The sequence below is a fragment of the Pinus tabuliformis genome, chromosome 5_1 (genome assembly GCF_031772625.1).
Source record: "Pinus tabuliformis cultivar Carrire ecotype Pingquan chromosome 5_1, CPIR1, whole genome shotgun sequence".
NCBI lineage: Eukaryota > Viridiplantae > Streptophyta > Pinopsida > Pinales > Pinaceae > Pinus > Pinus tabuliformis.
The window spans coordinates 169564968-169580878 of record NC_142305.1 but is presented as its reverse complement, the minus strand read 5'-3'; the positions used below and the strand labels follow the sequence as shown (position 1 = coordinate 169580878).

The window sequence follows — 15911 nt, the reverse complement described above, 5'->3', positions numbered from 1 at the left end:
TTCAGCCCCCAAGTAGGGCTGCACGAAGGTAGCATCTCAGGCTACGAGGTACAGGTAAGCGCGCGTAGCAACGTGCGTGCAGGGTCGAACCACAAACCACTTGAAACCATCAAACATCCCCAGGGTGTGGAAACCTGGTTCTAGCACCCTCCCATACTACTTCGAGTGAGACCTTAGTCCATGCTCCACGGACTGTTGCCAAAAGGGTCAATAGTGCCGGGATTTGTTTGGCTAGATCACCTCCGAACCTGGGTCAGGGGCCAACAAGCCAACAAATGGTTCCGTTGTCAGGACCGGGATCTGCATAAGGGATGTCTGATGTCGTGTAACTGGAATCCTACGGAGAAAGAAATTGAAGGCTGGTTAGATGGAAAAATTCATGAGTTCACAGCGTAGGAAAACAGGAATCCGCGAGTATCAAAGGAACAGTGGTTGGAGCACTACTTATATATGGAAATCCATGAAATTTTCTTTGCATCCTTTGCCTCTGAGTTGTATGAATGGATTGTGAAGCTAGCAGATAGTCAGGGAAGGTGTAGGCTCAACAAACCGATTATGTGGACCCCAGAATTGGTGTGCAGACTATAAGCATCAAAAGATAAGATTATGCACGCTGTGGACCATTGGCTCGATCAAATTATAGGGGGGTTTATTACTGAGTTCGCAGTAGACACGACAGTCAGCTACAGTGAGGTGGAATGACGCTTCCTAAAAGGACCGCGAGGTAAGTACATTAAATCTTTGAACACTTGGATTAAGATGTTATTGTGTGAAAAGCAGGTTATGTGAATAAATTGATGTTTGGGGCTACGTGAAGTGGGAGGATCTATAGAAACAAAGGTAGTACAGAGATAGAAAATAACCCCTTGATTTCACCTCGGCAGGAAAGTGAGGAAGATCTCGCGAAGGTTTCTCCGAGGAGCGCGGTCAGTCTGATAAGGCAGCAAATTCCATGCCTACTAGCCCCACCTATGCCACCTCCAGTCTCACCTTCTTCACCTCCATCTCCACCCACACCACCTCCGCCACCACCATAGTTCAATATGGCAAGCGCGATAAAATTGTCGGTATTCAAAGGAGTAGGGAACAAAGATCTGGACCAATTTTGGTTCATGGTAAGGGCCGTATGGGAAGAAAAAGGAGTCGTGGATGACAATATAAAGAAGGAAATGTTGGTGAGCGCATTGCAGGATCATGCACTAACATGGTATATTAAGCATTCTAATGACTATCCAAATGCGGGGATCGCAGATATCCAAGCTGCGCTGAATAGGTAATTTAGCAGGCCAAAGCCAGAGACATAATTGATTATTGGGTTAAAAGAGATCACGATGCTTCCAGGCGAGACCCCATGGGATCTAGACTATAGACTAAAGAGTATGATTCGCGAAGCCAACATGACTTTGGCGGATGGATAACATTGCGCATGGTTTGTAGCGTCACTAACACTACATGTAAGGACGAAACTATCGTAGCAGAAGTTATCCACTCAAGCCAAAGCTTTGGAGATTACAATGAGACTACATGAGGCCCCAATACAAGATCCTGGCTTGGGATTCCAACAAATTCATGCAAAACTGCAAAATTTGTGTTTGGAAACACAGAGTTTGAAATAGGACAGGACAACTTGACCAGAGGCGCACGAGGAGGTATGGTGCATAAAATGCAAAGGCAAGGGGCATGACAAGGACCATTGTCCAGTCTTCGCGAACTACTTGGTGGGAGGAGGACCCATGCCATTAAGACCAGAGGCACAAGTAGGACTGAGCGTGGTGCCTGCATTATGGTGCACGATTTTTCAGATAGGAGGAAAACATGCTACAGATAATTGTCATCTATTACATAAGTATACGTAGACGTCCCAACAATTGTTTTGTAATTTCTACAGGTTGGTAGGCCATGATGAGCGCACCTGCAGAAGTTACGAGCTGATGATGGATCATACTCCTACCTATAGAGTACAAACCAAAACACGAGCCCTCGATCCAAATGCAGGGATGCCACGCACTGGATTTTAGGGGCGCGTACGAGGTCGAGGTGGAATGGGACCAAGAAGGGGTCAAGGACAACTAATTTTTTACAATTGCGAAGGACCAGGGCATTATGCCCATAGTTGTACAAATCAAACGAGAGCATCATGTTTATATTGTACTTAGTTTGATCATGAGACAGAAGACTGCCCTATGTTGATAGTGAGGTTGCGTGATAAAGTGATACTCTAGCCTCCCTTGACTTAGAAATTGCAAATGATGAGGTCTGAGCCGCGCGAAGAGGACCTGAATGTAAACATAGTGCTCAGAAGTGGTATCGTGACAAGAGATGACAAAGATAAGCAGCTTGAAGAGAGTGCATGGGTTCGCAAGGCTCCTACAAAGGAACCTGAATTTGATTTGGAGCGCGCGAAGGAGACATTCGTGGAAGCTAAGAAAAGCTTCACGGAGGCCTCCACTTCAGGTAGTAAGGATCAACTAGAGTCGAAGATGGATCCTTCAATGATCACTACCTTTCTAGAGAGATGTATGAAGCTGCTGCCTGACAGCAAGGCTGTGAAAGGACTATAGGAACTTATCACTAGGTGTGTTGGGTCAAGAGAACCTCGCGTAGTCCAGAAGCTCAGGAAACATACATCACGAACAAGAAGGGAAATGCAATTGACTACATAAATCGAGGAGTATAAAATGGATCAAGTAATTCTGGATCTCAGATCGGATGCGAATGTGTTGCCAAAGCAAACATGGGAGCGCATGGGTAGGCCTGCGTTGTAATGGTCTCCCATTCAATTGCGAATGGCGAACCAGTAGAAGATCCTATGGATGGGAAGATTACAGGGGATAATAGTAGACATTGAAGGTGCAAGCGCGCTTGCATATTTCTAGGTGATAGAGATTGTTGATGACAAGAATCCCTATACCGTGCTACTAGGAATAGATTGGGCCACTAATATGAACAGAGTGATAAATCTAAAGAAGTGCAAAATGATCTTTGAGAAAAAGTCACTATGCGTAGTGGTGCATTTATACCCTAGAGAAGGAGTGTGCTACACAGAGCCAGTGTGCAATGATGAAAGTGATGACAAGCTAGACTATATCTACAAGATAACTACTTGGGAACAAGATTGGGCGAATCCTACAGTGGATGGCAGAATTTCATGGGAGCGTCAAAGCTCCTGCACATCCGATTCGGATGAGGAAACAGAATGATGGCAGAAATGGTTACACAAGGTAACCATGCTAAATTGCAACATGATGGTAAGATCACTTTACTGCGTGACAACAGAGGTAAGGGATCTGCCTATGTATGATGGGTTGACAGCTATGGTCCAGATCACAAGGTCATGGGGTAGGCACCAGCAGAGTTTCGGGGACTGGCGCGAATGCAGAAAGATGATGCACTTATGATTTGGGAGGCCTCAGATGCGGGTGGAAGCCGGGCATGATGGATGAAATAGTCTACGCGCTCACCTTTCCAGATGGGTACATGCATATGGTATGCTACCTGCACAAATGCACACTGCTATCACGATAGGAAATAAGAACAACAAGCAGAAGCAGGCAGGGCAAGTGTGCAAACGACAAAGTATGATAAGACCTAGCGCACTGAAAGTCATACACGGGGAAGCCTTTGAGAAGGTGTGTGAAGTGTTGAATAGGTTCCACCATGTGAAATGCACTGACTGGGACCTATGCGTGCCAGCGGTTGTGTGGGCTTATAGGACCATGTGCAAAAATATAACCGCACAAGTGCTTCCGAAGTTGAAGTATGAAGTAGGGGTTGTAGTCCCTGTGGAGCATGTGACGATGAGTCTGCACATAACAACACCCATAGATACAATGGTCCACGCAAACTGAAATGAAGAAATCACACAGTTGCGCGAAAGAGAACATATAAGACTTGAGGAAGAAAACCAAAGGGGAAACTTTAGACCTTGCGAACATGAAAAAGGTTGGGTACAACTAAGTGAGAAAAGTGCTTTAGTAGACATAGAGGTCAAGAAGATGGAAAAAAAATAAAGGAAGCATTTCTCATCGAAAAAATGAGGATGGTAAGGCAAGGTGCGTACAGTCATACTGACAAATTGGAAAACTATCATCAGGAACTGGTTAGTCTACTGCCGTGGATGAGACCACATCTCACCAAATGTAGTGAGTAGGGTAGCGCAATGCAAATAGTAGAGTGTGTGATGCCGATCACCACAATGGAAGATGGGGATTCTCTGTGAACCATGGTGGAGGACAAGATGAAGCCCCACATGGGTGGTGCGACCACCTAACTATCCGTAGGAAGAAAAGTCTTAGCGCTCCAGCTAGTTGAAAGGGAGTGCGGGACTATAAATTATTCTGCCTGGGAGCTGCATGCTCTGAGAGGTGCGCATAGGAGCAGAATGTCACAGGGTTTGCGACTGTGCATGGAGGGCTACACTATCGTGTGGGTTGGCTGAGAAGTGACCATTGGTGTCACTATTCATGAAGGAATGTTCGATTTGGGGCCAAATGGAACAGGCGGCGGGCATTTAAGACGCAAGTTATGGGCAAGATTTGGGAGAATCTGTTGCTAAGAAAGCATTAATGACCCGAAATTTGGGGGAAGGGTCAGCTTTGAATTCAAAAGGCGCTATAAAAATCACAAGGCTAGCCAACGAACAACACTTGGTTATTTGAGAATTGAGTGTTTGAGAAGAGAAAAGAGTGTTGAGAGTCGAGCAATAGTTGAGCCCCTAAGTTTTCCAGAGACAGAATATAGTGTAGAGATGATGACGGCTGCTAAAGATGGGTTTGGAATTGAAGAGGGAACCGTCAACCAGGCTTCGTAGACCCCCATGGTGCAGGATGTTTCCAAGGGCACTGGGGTGGTCACAAAAATCTCCAAATCACCGCGGACACTGCGACCGAAGAAGGATAAACAAGCAATGGGTCCAGTACGCATGTCCTAGATGAATCCGTGACACAACAAATTATAAGTGGAAGAAAAGGGGAAGGCAGTCACAATTGAAACAGATGAGGAAGAAGAAGACTTACAGGCCCTGATCATCGCTGCTGAAGAAGAAGAAGACATGGAGGAGGATATCCAACCATTGCACTCTACAGCAAAACGGCCCACGTATGTCACTCCATGGAAAGGGAAGACCAAAGTATCGAAGGATCTAGATGCAATAAAGAGTTCACTCCAGACCCCGCTCCTCCCCGATGGCATTGTATTTGAGGGCACACACCTAGAAATTTGAAGAGTGGACCTTGTTGATAGCGAAAATTTCCCACACCTAGAGACGACGAATCTGATGAAGCAGAATAATGAGGGGGCGATGATAACGTTAGAGCCGCGAAAATAGATGCGCGGTGTGGAAAAGGGTAGGTTGTTGCACTTGCTATGGATTCCACATTTCCACCACGCACCCATCACCATTTTTGTCACCAGGCAGCTACTCTGCCTGGTGCATGATGGGTATCTATGGCTGGAGGATCCTATTACCATCATGAAAAACCTCATCCACCGTATTTCTCGGCTTCCCTGTAAGGGAAAGGACCCCGGCGATTATAGCCGGAAAAAGTAGCGATTTGTCTCTTGCAGAAGCCATGAAAGCATAATATAGGCTGGAGAAAGAGAAGAGGGACTACGCCATCTCCAGCATTAAGGACAAGGGGGTGCACGTAGCAACTCAACTCCTGGCTGGTAAAGTGATGCGAAAATGTCACACTAATGAGGTACCAACGCCAGTGGTCGCATTGACCTAGCAGTGTGTGGAGGGGGTCCAGTTCAACTGGGCTGAATTCCTTTGTGACGAATTTTTGTTAAACTGTCATGAAGCATAGGAGCAGGGTAAGACCTTCCACTACGCGTGGTTTCTCTTATCCATCTTGCTGGTAGTGGGGCAACTGCTGGAGGATAGTCAGTTTCCCAACATTGACCGAGACTTACAAGAGGCCACGAAGTACGCTTCACTCTGGGCCACCAAGGATGTGAAATGGATTCGCAATACAAAAATTTTATGGGTGCTCATGGAGGTGAGCATCTGAATGTGGATCAACAGGAGGTCGCGTCTGTCACCTATGGTGTAAAATAGTTTGTAGAGTTTTGCAGACTTCAAGGCGGATATGTACAACATTTATATTAGGGCGTGAAAGGACCCGATGAAGCAGTAGACAAAGCTACCATTTGTAACCATTGACAGCGCAATCTTCACTGTATTGGAGACATGGCCTCTTGAGTGGTGCGCCCCAAATTTGGTGGAATTGGAGAAAGTGGCAGCACAAAAAAAGAAGGATGATGCCAAACTGCGCGTCACCCAACTGGCCATGAGAAGGCAGAAATAAAAAGCGGCAACTGAGGTAAGGGTAGTAGGCGAAGTGGTACAAGAAGCCGTGGAGCAGAAGAAGGCCACGGAACCAGCAGCAACAGTGCAGACAACAGAGGCAACAATGGTACAGGTAGAGGAGGGCCAGGAACCGTCAACAGGGCAGGAGGAAGAGGACACAGAAATAGTAGAAGGGAGTGCAGATCTAGGGACCACGTCCACATAGCTCAAACGGCTGTGCATCATAGAGAGATCAAGCCCAAGGAAGAAGGTCAAGGCATCGAAGCTGGCCATTAACCCGATCACCTTAACCGAAGGTGGTCTTGATGACATCGGCGAGATGGTTCCAATGTCACTAGTGAAGCACTTAAAGAGTTTATGACAGAGCACCAAACTATGTTGGGGGCCCTCAGGGCGCAGCAACAGGAGTTATAGGTGTGGAACCCTCAGGAAGGTACCTTGTCTACCCACGTCGCAGCAGGCACTCCAACAACAAAATAGATGTTTTGCGCAAGAATGGCAAACACAATAGTGTTTCCAGAGGGAGCTCTAGTGTCGCCAAATGCGATGGATCGGATGTTGCTTGACTTGATGAAAGACATCGGCCTTAACCTAGCTACCCTTCCCTGGGAAATGCTATATCAGTTACAGGACGAGATAACGGCAAAGCTGCGAGCTAGGGAGAGCTGTGCAATCTAGGTTCTCAGTGAGCAAAAAGCTAACATAGAACAGCTCAGCGTACAACGCGATGATTTGGTGTCACAGAATCAACAGTTGGTGAATGTAGTAGACGACGCTTGTCGACGCGTCCCAGAGCTAGCCTTCGCGGCAGATCTACCAATAGAAGCTCGGATCTACAATTTGGCAATTGGAGTCCGTGATGCGAGAGAAGAGATGGCAAGGGTGTAACTGGAGCTGAATCTCCAGATTGTCGAGCTGTGGTTGAAGGCGCAACCTTCCACTCCCCCAGAAATGAGAGAACAACGCACCAACGCTATTTTAGCATGGTTGGAAGATATTGGAGGTGCAGTGTGCGACTATACGAATATGTTGGAACAAGCACTGGAGGTCCTCACAACTTTGCAAGAGGATCCCAACATGCAGCAGCTAGAAACAGAGGCTCGAGAACTCCATCAGCAGTATGACAACATCAAAGAGATTGCGCAGGCAGTAGTCCTCACTCAGTGGCTTGTGAGGATGTAGTAAGCCAAGGCATTAAAGGAGCAGGTGGATGTGGTGTGCCACAAGGAAGAAGTTCTCAAAGTGCATGTCCAACCATGGATTGACAAAGCCTTCACAATCACAGCAGATATTGAAGGAAAGCTCATGTAGATTCAGGGGATGAATGCATAGATACAGGGCAGCACATTAGAAACAGAGGTCTCAGAAGAGAGAATGCAGCAGGTTCAGCAAGCAGCAGCTCAGTGCACTGTAGACATCAGCACCGTACAGGAACAGTTGGAGGGACTCTGTGCCAAGATCGTTGCGGCTGACAGAGTGACTCGAGGGCAAGTCACGATGTTTCTATTGGGGGCCTATTGGGCATGGAATCCCCCCATAGCATGGTTTGGGGCTCAAAGCCCAAGATTTGAGTAATATTGTTGTAAAGACTCTGCTAATTGCGGGTGCGGAGCATGGATTATATGTTAGAGTCATAGGGTTGTCTGCCCTAAGTTTTGAATGTAGTGTCAACCTACCCATGGTCTGCGGACCATTGGATTGTATAAACAAAGCGAGGCTCTAAGTTGTAAAGTAACGAATGAATTAATGGAATCTGATGAATAGAATAAGATAGCAAGCATAGAGCAAGAGTCTAAGTATCTTGGGCTGTAGTAGTAGGAAGAGGCTCTGCAGCTAAGTGTGCAGACCCCTGCAGCTGAGTGCACAGGGCGGAGTTGAGTCTGTAACCGAGGAAAAATAATAATAAAGAGAAGTTTTATATGAATTCCACTTATCTGTACTTGTGTTATTACCTGTTTGATACCATTTGCAATTATACTATTTATTTACTACGCGCATTTGTACGAATGGTGAATATTGTTAAGTATAACTGAAAGCATACAGATAAGCTAGGTTAATCAACTAATACCAGGTTACTAGTAAGGATTTGGGTAATAACACTATTCGGCCCCCGAGTAGGGTTGCGCGAAGGCAGCATCCCAGGTTGCGAGGTACATGTAAGCGCGCGTAATGATGTGTACACAGGGTCAAACTGCAGACCACTTGAAACCATCAGATATCCCCAGGGTGCGAAAATCTGGTTCTAGCACCCTCCCATACTACTTCGGGTGAGACCTCAATCTGAGCTCCGCATACTATTGCCGAAATGCCTTGTAGTACCGAGATTTTTTGGACTCCCAGGCTAGGATCTTGTATTGGGGTCTCATGTAGTCTCATTGCAATCTCCAAAGCTTCAGCCTAGGTGGATAACTTTTGTTACCACAGCGTTGTCCTTAGATGCAATGTTAGCGATGCTACAAACCATGCGTGGTGTTGTCCATCTGTCAAGGTCATGTTGGGTTCATGAATCATACTCTTTAGTCTCTACTCCAGATCCCTTAGGGTCTCACCTAGAAGCATCGCGATCTCCTTAAACCTAGTAATCAATTATGTCTCTGACTTTGGCCTGCTAAATTCCCTGTTCAATGCAACCTAGATATCTGTGATCCCTGCATTTGGATGGTCATTAGAATGCTTAATGTACCATGTTAGTGCGTGATCCTGCAACACGCTCACCATCATTGCCTTCTTTATATTGTCATCCATGACTCCTTGTGCTTCCCATATGGCCCTTACCACGAACCAAAATTGGTCTAGATCTTTGTTCCCTACTCCTCTGAATACCGACAATTTTATCGCACTCACCATATTGAAATCTGGTGGTGGCGAAGGTGGTGTGGGTGGAGATGAAGGTGAATAAGGTGAGACTGGTGGTGGCATAGGTTGGGGTGGTAGGCACAGAATTTGTTGCCTTATCAGACTGACCGCGCTCCTTGGAGAAACTTTCGCTAGCTCTTCCTCACTTTCCCGCTGAGGTGAAATCAGGGGGCTATTTTCTATCTCTGCGCTACCTTTGTTTCTATAGATCCTCCCACTTCGCGTAGCCCCAAACATCAATTTATTCGAATAACCCGCTTTTCACACAATAACATCTTAATGCAAGTGTTTAAAGATTTAATGTACTTCCCTCACAGTCCTTTGAGGAAGCGTTGTTCTACCTTGCTATAGCTGACTATCTTGTCTACCACGAACTCAGTATTTTATTCACAGCAAGATGAAACTACAGCAGAAGCATGGGATGTCAGGGAGGCCACCAAAACAATGAAGGACATGGATATAGATTAAATTGCTTAGAGGTTGAGCAACACTTTCAATAGGGGGTGATGATGAGCCTCATCATTGGGTAACTATATGGACATTAATACACCTCCAATCTTACTAAAATAAACTCTTCTCATAATTCCTTACATGTTTTAATTATTATTTTCTTGATGAGTGAGTAAATGTAAGATGTTATGTCTAGTGGTCTAATGTGCATTGATTGCAGGTTTTTGGGAGCAAATCATGGCAATTTTGGCTAATGAAGGTGCAAGAACGCGAATGAGACAAGGAGGAGATATTATAGGAGATAGATCCTCCTCATTAAATCCTCACTCATTCGAATATCCCTCAAGAAAATCACACTAGCTCGGAGTTGCAAGCAACCGAGTCATGGAGATTATTGGCAGTCAAGCTAGTGATACTTAAGAACCAATTCATCTTGATTTTTGGAACCAAGCCTCCCTAGATTTAAGGAAGTTGTTGGAGATTTCAGTTGTATAAATAAGGAGGCCTAGAGCCTCATCAGGATTCAGATTTTTTAAGTAAGAGCACTAAGTATTTTCGAGTTGAAGTTTTGTGGCAAAACAATGTTATGTACTTATTTTTATATGATAATGAGAATGAGTATTTCCCTGATCCAGCACTGAGTTGACTCAGATGGATGAATCTCTTCAGTTAGGGCCCAACCCTAGTGTAATAGGTTCCTCTTATTGTACTTGTATGATTAAGTTATTTCATAGGTTAATTGTTGAATTGATTTTAGCATTGTTTCATTGCAAATAGTGGTAAATATGATTAGTTTGCTTCCATTTGTACATAGATCTAGCAGTAGCTTTAGAGAGATAAAGGAATACCAAAAATGTTTATAGCAGGTGGATTTTTCCTCACTCCTCCCTTCAGGGACCATGGTTTGAGGAAAAAACTTCTATTCAGCCCAAAAGATACAGAATTTCGATTTCTTATGGAATTTAGGGGTTTCTACTACTTAGGACATCATCTTTTCAGTTTTCAAGAATAGGTTTCAGTTGTTATCTCTGCTATCTCCAGCTTTGTATTAGATCTCATGGTGTTTCACAACATTCTGCAAATAGTTCCATGCATGAACTAGGCAATTAAATAATGGAATTTTTTTCTTATGTTGATTGGAAATCTTTCTTGTTTGACATGATTCATGGGTAAATGACAATGATGTGTGTGTTGCAGGAATGTCAATAGTGCAAGAAGATCTCATGTTAGTAGCCCTAGCCTAACCTCATCCATCCATGATCACCAAGAGCCATTAATTCCATCAACCAATTTATCCTTCCATAAGAACAAATTTCCATGGTTGTTGAGCAAATCCAACCATCTTACAAACCTTGGTTTGATTTATGAGGAAGTCCTAGCTACTCCCTTGCCTTGTTTCTTCCATAATTCACCTTCCCTAAGCCCTATACAACCTTTCCAATCACTCCTATTTCTTTTGTCCAGATCCTATAGGAATACAGGGGATCCTATAGAAGCATTACGACATCATGTAGGTGCATGAGGACATCTTGTAGGAAGACCTGTAGTGGCCTATTTTGAGGCCGATTTGTGGAAAAAGCATCTAGAAATATAGGAGAAGACCCCTACTTGCTTCTCAAGCCATATGAACTTTCACAACCATCCCTAACCGACCTGACATACCACCAAGACAATTTAGCTTTCACAATTTCACAAAAAAAGGACAAAAGGAAAAAAGGCTTATTGTGTTCATTCATATGCACAACAGTAAAGTGTTTGATTATCTCAGATTGCATGCCTATGATAGCTAGGATTACGCATGTTAGCTTAGAATTATTATGAAGCAAGATATCTTAGTAAATAGTTAGATGAGTGGTGTGTTTAAGGCATTTATTTTAGTCTTTCATTACTGCAGTAGACAATATTTCAATTCTATCAATTAGGGTAAAATTTCCCTTTCTTCATTGGTAATCAAACTTCTTCTAAATCAATATAAGGTTGGTTTGAGAAGCCATAGTGGTCTATCACCATCTCAGTAGTGACAAAGAGTGGAACCATTGCGTTTTCTTGTGTATATAACATTGTAACCTCCAAGTTTGTATGAACCCCAGGTTGATAAAGTAAAGTTGGTAGCCCTAAGAGTTGCAACATTCTTGCTGCAATACTTGTTACAGGTCAATTTGGGCACATCAACCCCAACTTCTAGATCCGTAATATTAGGGTTCATCAATCCCTAATTCAGTTGTTTTCATTCCCTAATGAGGTCAACCTACATCATGCTTGCCTCCCAAGAGTTTCCATGTTGCCATTCATCTAAAAAATGCCCCTAAGGAGACCAACACAGTTGGCCCTTTATCAAGCTGCATTACAATGCAGGAGCTGCATATTTAGCCTTTGCTTCACCTGCGCTGAGCGAGATTCATCGAATTTTTTAAAATGAATCCATTGGATTCCTCATCCAATGGATGCTTCTGGAAGTTTCCATATGGATTGAGATTGCTTTTGGATGAGGAAGAGGATGAATGAACATTAATCCATTATCCCTTCCTCCCTAGAAGCACCTCCCAATTTTGGCAGAGCATTCATGAGGGCCATTAATGGCTTAACCTCCTCCATTCAGCTATAAATTGACCAAGCATTCAAAGGCTGGTCTAGGTTGGAATTTCTTGAGCTAAGGAAATTTTGTTTGAATGAGATTAGTAAGAGTATTGTAATGATGTCGAATTGTTGCTTCATGAGGAGAGAAGGGTTTGAAACTGGAAGGAAGACACTAAATCAAGCATGAACATTCATGGGTTGTAATCTTTCCTTTTATCAATAAAGAATTCTAAGTTTTTTCCATTCATGTGTTCATATGATGTATATCGTATTCTGGATTCTATGATATTTTTAGTTAACAGATTGTTATTATATGCTTTGATGGGTTTTTGTCTCGGCTTGTGTGCAGGTACTTTCAAAGTGAGTTAAGTACGAAAAGGAGCGGCGAAATTGGTTAAAGGAGAGAGGAATCGACTGAAAGTTACAGGTTGGTTCCTTTTCTTCCTTCTCTTATCTGTTAATTATAGGAAAAGCAGCAAATTACTTTGTCCGTTGTTTCTAGACTAGCTACTAGGTATAGAGGGTTAGGCGTTTGTAGAAACACTAAATTTTCCCAAAACAAAATGGTGACTCCATTGCAGAGCGATCCTATCCCTTGTAGTAGCTTATTAATCTCTTAAAACACTTTGACATACTGTACTTTCTGTCATTTATTGATTTCAAGTCCAAATTCACTGAAAATTGAGTCAAATTTGAGCAAAAAATTGTCTTGTTGTAATTAGTGCACCTCTATGACTGGCACAGTGTGCTGTAGTGCACCTTCTGTATAGACTCAGTTCGATTTAGCACACTGTCTCTAATTGTGGCTTGCACTGATCCATTTAGGGTCAGTTTTCACATTTAGGAATTGAAAACTTTTGTCAATTTTCAGGATCTTGAATTGCTTGTTAGATGTAAATGAGGTCTTGTCTCTGAAAGAAATTATTGTTTCCTTAATTCTACACAATTTAGACTGGATTGTTGGATGTTTTTTATGTATTTGTTTTATCATTTGTAGTCCATTATCGAAAGGTAGTTTCGATCGATTGTTTTTCAAAAATGAAGTGTCGTAAAATCTTCCTTCATAAATAATCGATTGATCTATTTGTGCATTTGATTCATATTTTCATTTAAAAGTGTCGAAAATCTTCGTTTCATTGAAGTTGAAAGTGTCATACAGTCTTCCCTTCCATTTAAGAGAAATTGTCATAAATTGACATTTTTTTTTAAAAGAGTTTATGAGTCGTTTGTGCATTAGTTTTTCTTATTGCATCATTCACATTAAGAGAAGCTGAAAAGAAAAATAAATACATGCAATTGCATTTTAGAGTTTGAGTTTGTGTGGTCAAAGGGAATGGTTTAGGAAATTGCATTAGTTTGTGCTCTTTTTTGTTTGTTCAAAAATTACTAGAATGCTCTATCCCTCATAGCTAGGATTTTCATTGTTGAAAACAAATGGAAAGAGTGCTTCTCATTCTAGTTGCATTCTTAGGAATTTCAAAAAACATCTCATGGTGAACCCTCAAAGGCAAATTTTAAGCAAGATCAACCTAAAATTTACATCAATTAACCTAATAACACATTGGAACTTAACGAAAACATCTAGAGGTCTAGGCTAGAGACGTGTTCTGGCGTCTTAAAACCTAGTGGCCGTTGTTTTCATTGAGGTTGGGTGATTCCTCCTCTCTGATTCGATAAGTACTAGTACAGACTTGTGCTCCTTCTACCGTCGAGTATATAGTGGGAAACTCCAATAGGTTGAAATCCTTTATCCCTAGGAAGCCAAGTCTGTCATCTTACCGGTCGAAATGCACCGAACACAGCATTCAGGAAGACTAACTGCCATATGTTAAATCCACGGTAATTTCTCTTTCATTTACCACCAAGTTGTATATTGGAGTTACTAGATTAGTTTGGTAAACCCTCTTGTCTAGAATCTCCAAAGAAGTCACTTTCATTCCTTTTCGACTCCTTAAAAGAAAAGGTTCATCTGAGCACTTGTCCTTTCAGACTCATTAAACATCGAAAGCAACTAGAGTCATCTTTTGTTTATTCTCGATCCTTTAAAAATTAAAAAGTAAAGTTATGTTCTAGTGCCATAAAAGTTAATTGACCATGAATAACATCCTTATTCCTTAGTTGAGTTTAGGTTTATAGAAACAATCAGCAATTCTGGAGGAAGATCAACCTCCACTCCGTCGTTCGAGGAGAGTTACGAGCAAACAGCCCTTGCCACCGGAAGCGACACCTATCCAGTCAAGGTGGACTCGTCAAACTGAGTTTCGTACATCAAGAGTTTTTGGTACTTCATCTAAATTACCAGAGCCACCTATCACGGCTAGTATTGAGCCTCCAATTACTCCAACTATTTCTGGTACATCTACTACACAAGAAGAAGTTACTCAACTACCTGAGGCCACTATAATGGAAACAATTGAAAAAGTCACTGAACTTGATCCACAACTTGAAGTTAGTCAACCAGAAATTACTTCAGAACTTGAACCTGTTCAATTGGAATTTGATCTAGATCCTATATCAGTTGAAACCGAACACATTTCTGAACCTAAAGTTGTTCACGAACCTTCCCTTGAACCTAAAGTTCTTTTACCAAAACATCTGTACTTTGACCTTGAACATTCCGAAGTTGTTACTGAAATACCTCAGTCATCTGTAGTTCGTGAAACTCCATCTTTAACACCAGAAGTCTTTTTCGGACCTGACGCTGAAATCCTTCCACTTGGATTAATTGTTGTAGAGGAAGAAGTTGAGGAAGATTCTACCCCCGGGACTCCACATCATTTTGACCTGGATTGTATCTTTATTCTCAATCTCTTCCTCCTTTTGTTGTTGCCTTTGAGATACCACTTTATTCATTAGGTCAACTTTTAGGTCAATTAACCATGGCAGAGCAACTGCAAACATCCCAGATTGCTTGATCTGATGCAACTACGACAGAATCCGTTGATGCTACTTCTTTGATGTTTTCTACCACACCTGAGTCACATTTATATGGACAACCATCCGTCCCAGCTAGATACTAGTCTATGTCTGGAATCCACTCAGGGGTTTCTTCTTTGCCATGGTCATCACTCGTGTGATCATCGGGAATTTTACCTGGTTCTTCTTATCAAGGACAACAGTTTGATCTTGCTTACCAGTATCAAACTAGGAAATTTGGTGAACAAATAGCCATATATCCTCTTAACATTAGACTGCCACCATATGGTCAACAATATTCCTATTCACCGCATCCTCCCTATCAAGGAGGACAACCCTATGGTTATGTTCCATCGTATTCAGGTCAGCCTGAAATGAGAGTCTATCAGTGGCAGCCAACAATGCCACTATAACCAAGGCTTGTGTATCCAACACAAACTATGCAAATTGAGCTGATTATTTCGACCCAACCTGTCATAACTATGGAAGCACAAATACAAGCTCAGCCTGTTGTATCTCAACCTATACAAGTTAGTTCTGCTACCTCGCAACCACAAGTTTCGAGTCAGCAAACCCAAACTTCTTAGGCTGTTGTGCAACAACCGCTTGTTTCTAGGGTACAATTACCTCAGGTTAGTGTGCCATTATCTAGAACGACTCAATTTGCTACTAGTTTAGTTTATCCTCATCCTGGTCAAATTGGTGTTGGGGGCAATATCAAACTTCACAACTGACACCCCAACAACCTTGGCAGTTGTAGTATCAACAGCCTCCTTTTCAGAATGTCCAACCTCAGTATGGG

The 15911-nt window shown here is 42.8% G+C and overlaps 1 pseudogene; it reads left to right on the top strand.

The window, feature by feature from the left end:
* LOC149163966 (sucrose synthase 4 pseudogene) overlaps positions 1-15049 on the top strand; it is an 86686-nt pseudogene extending 71637 nt beyond the window's left edge.
* Positions 15050-15911: the final 862 nt, after the last annotated feature.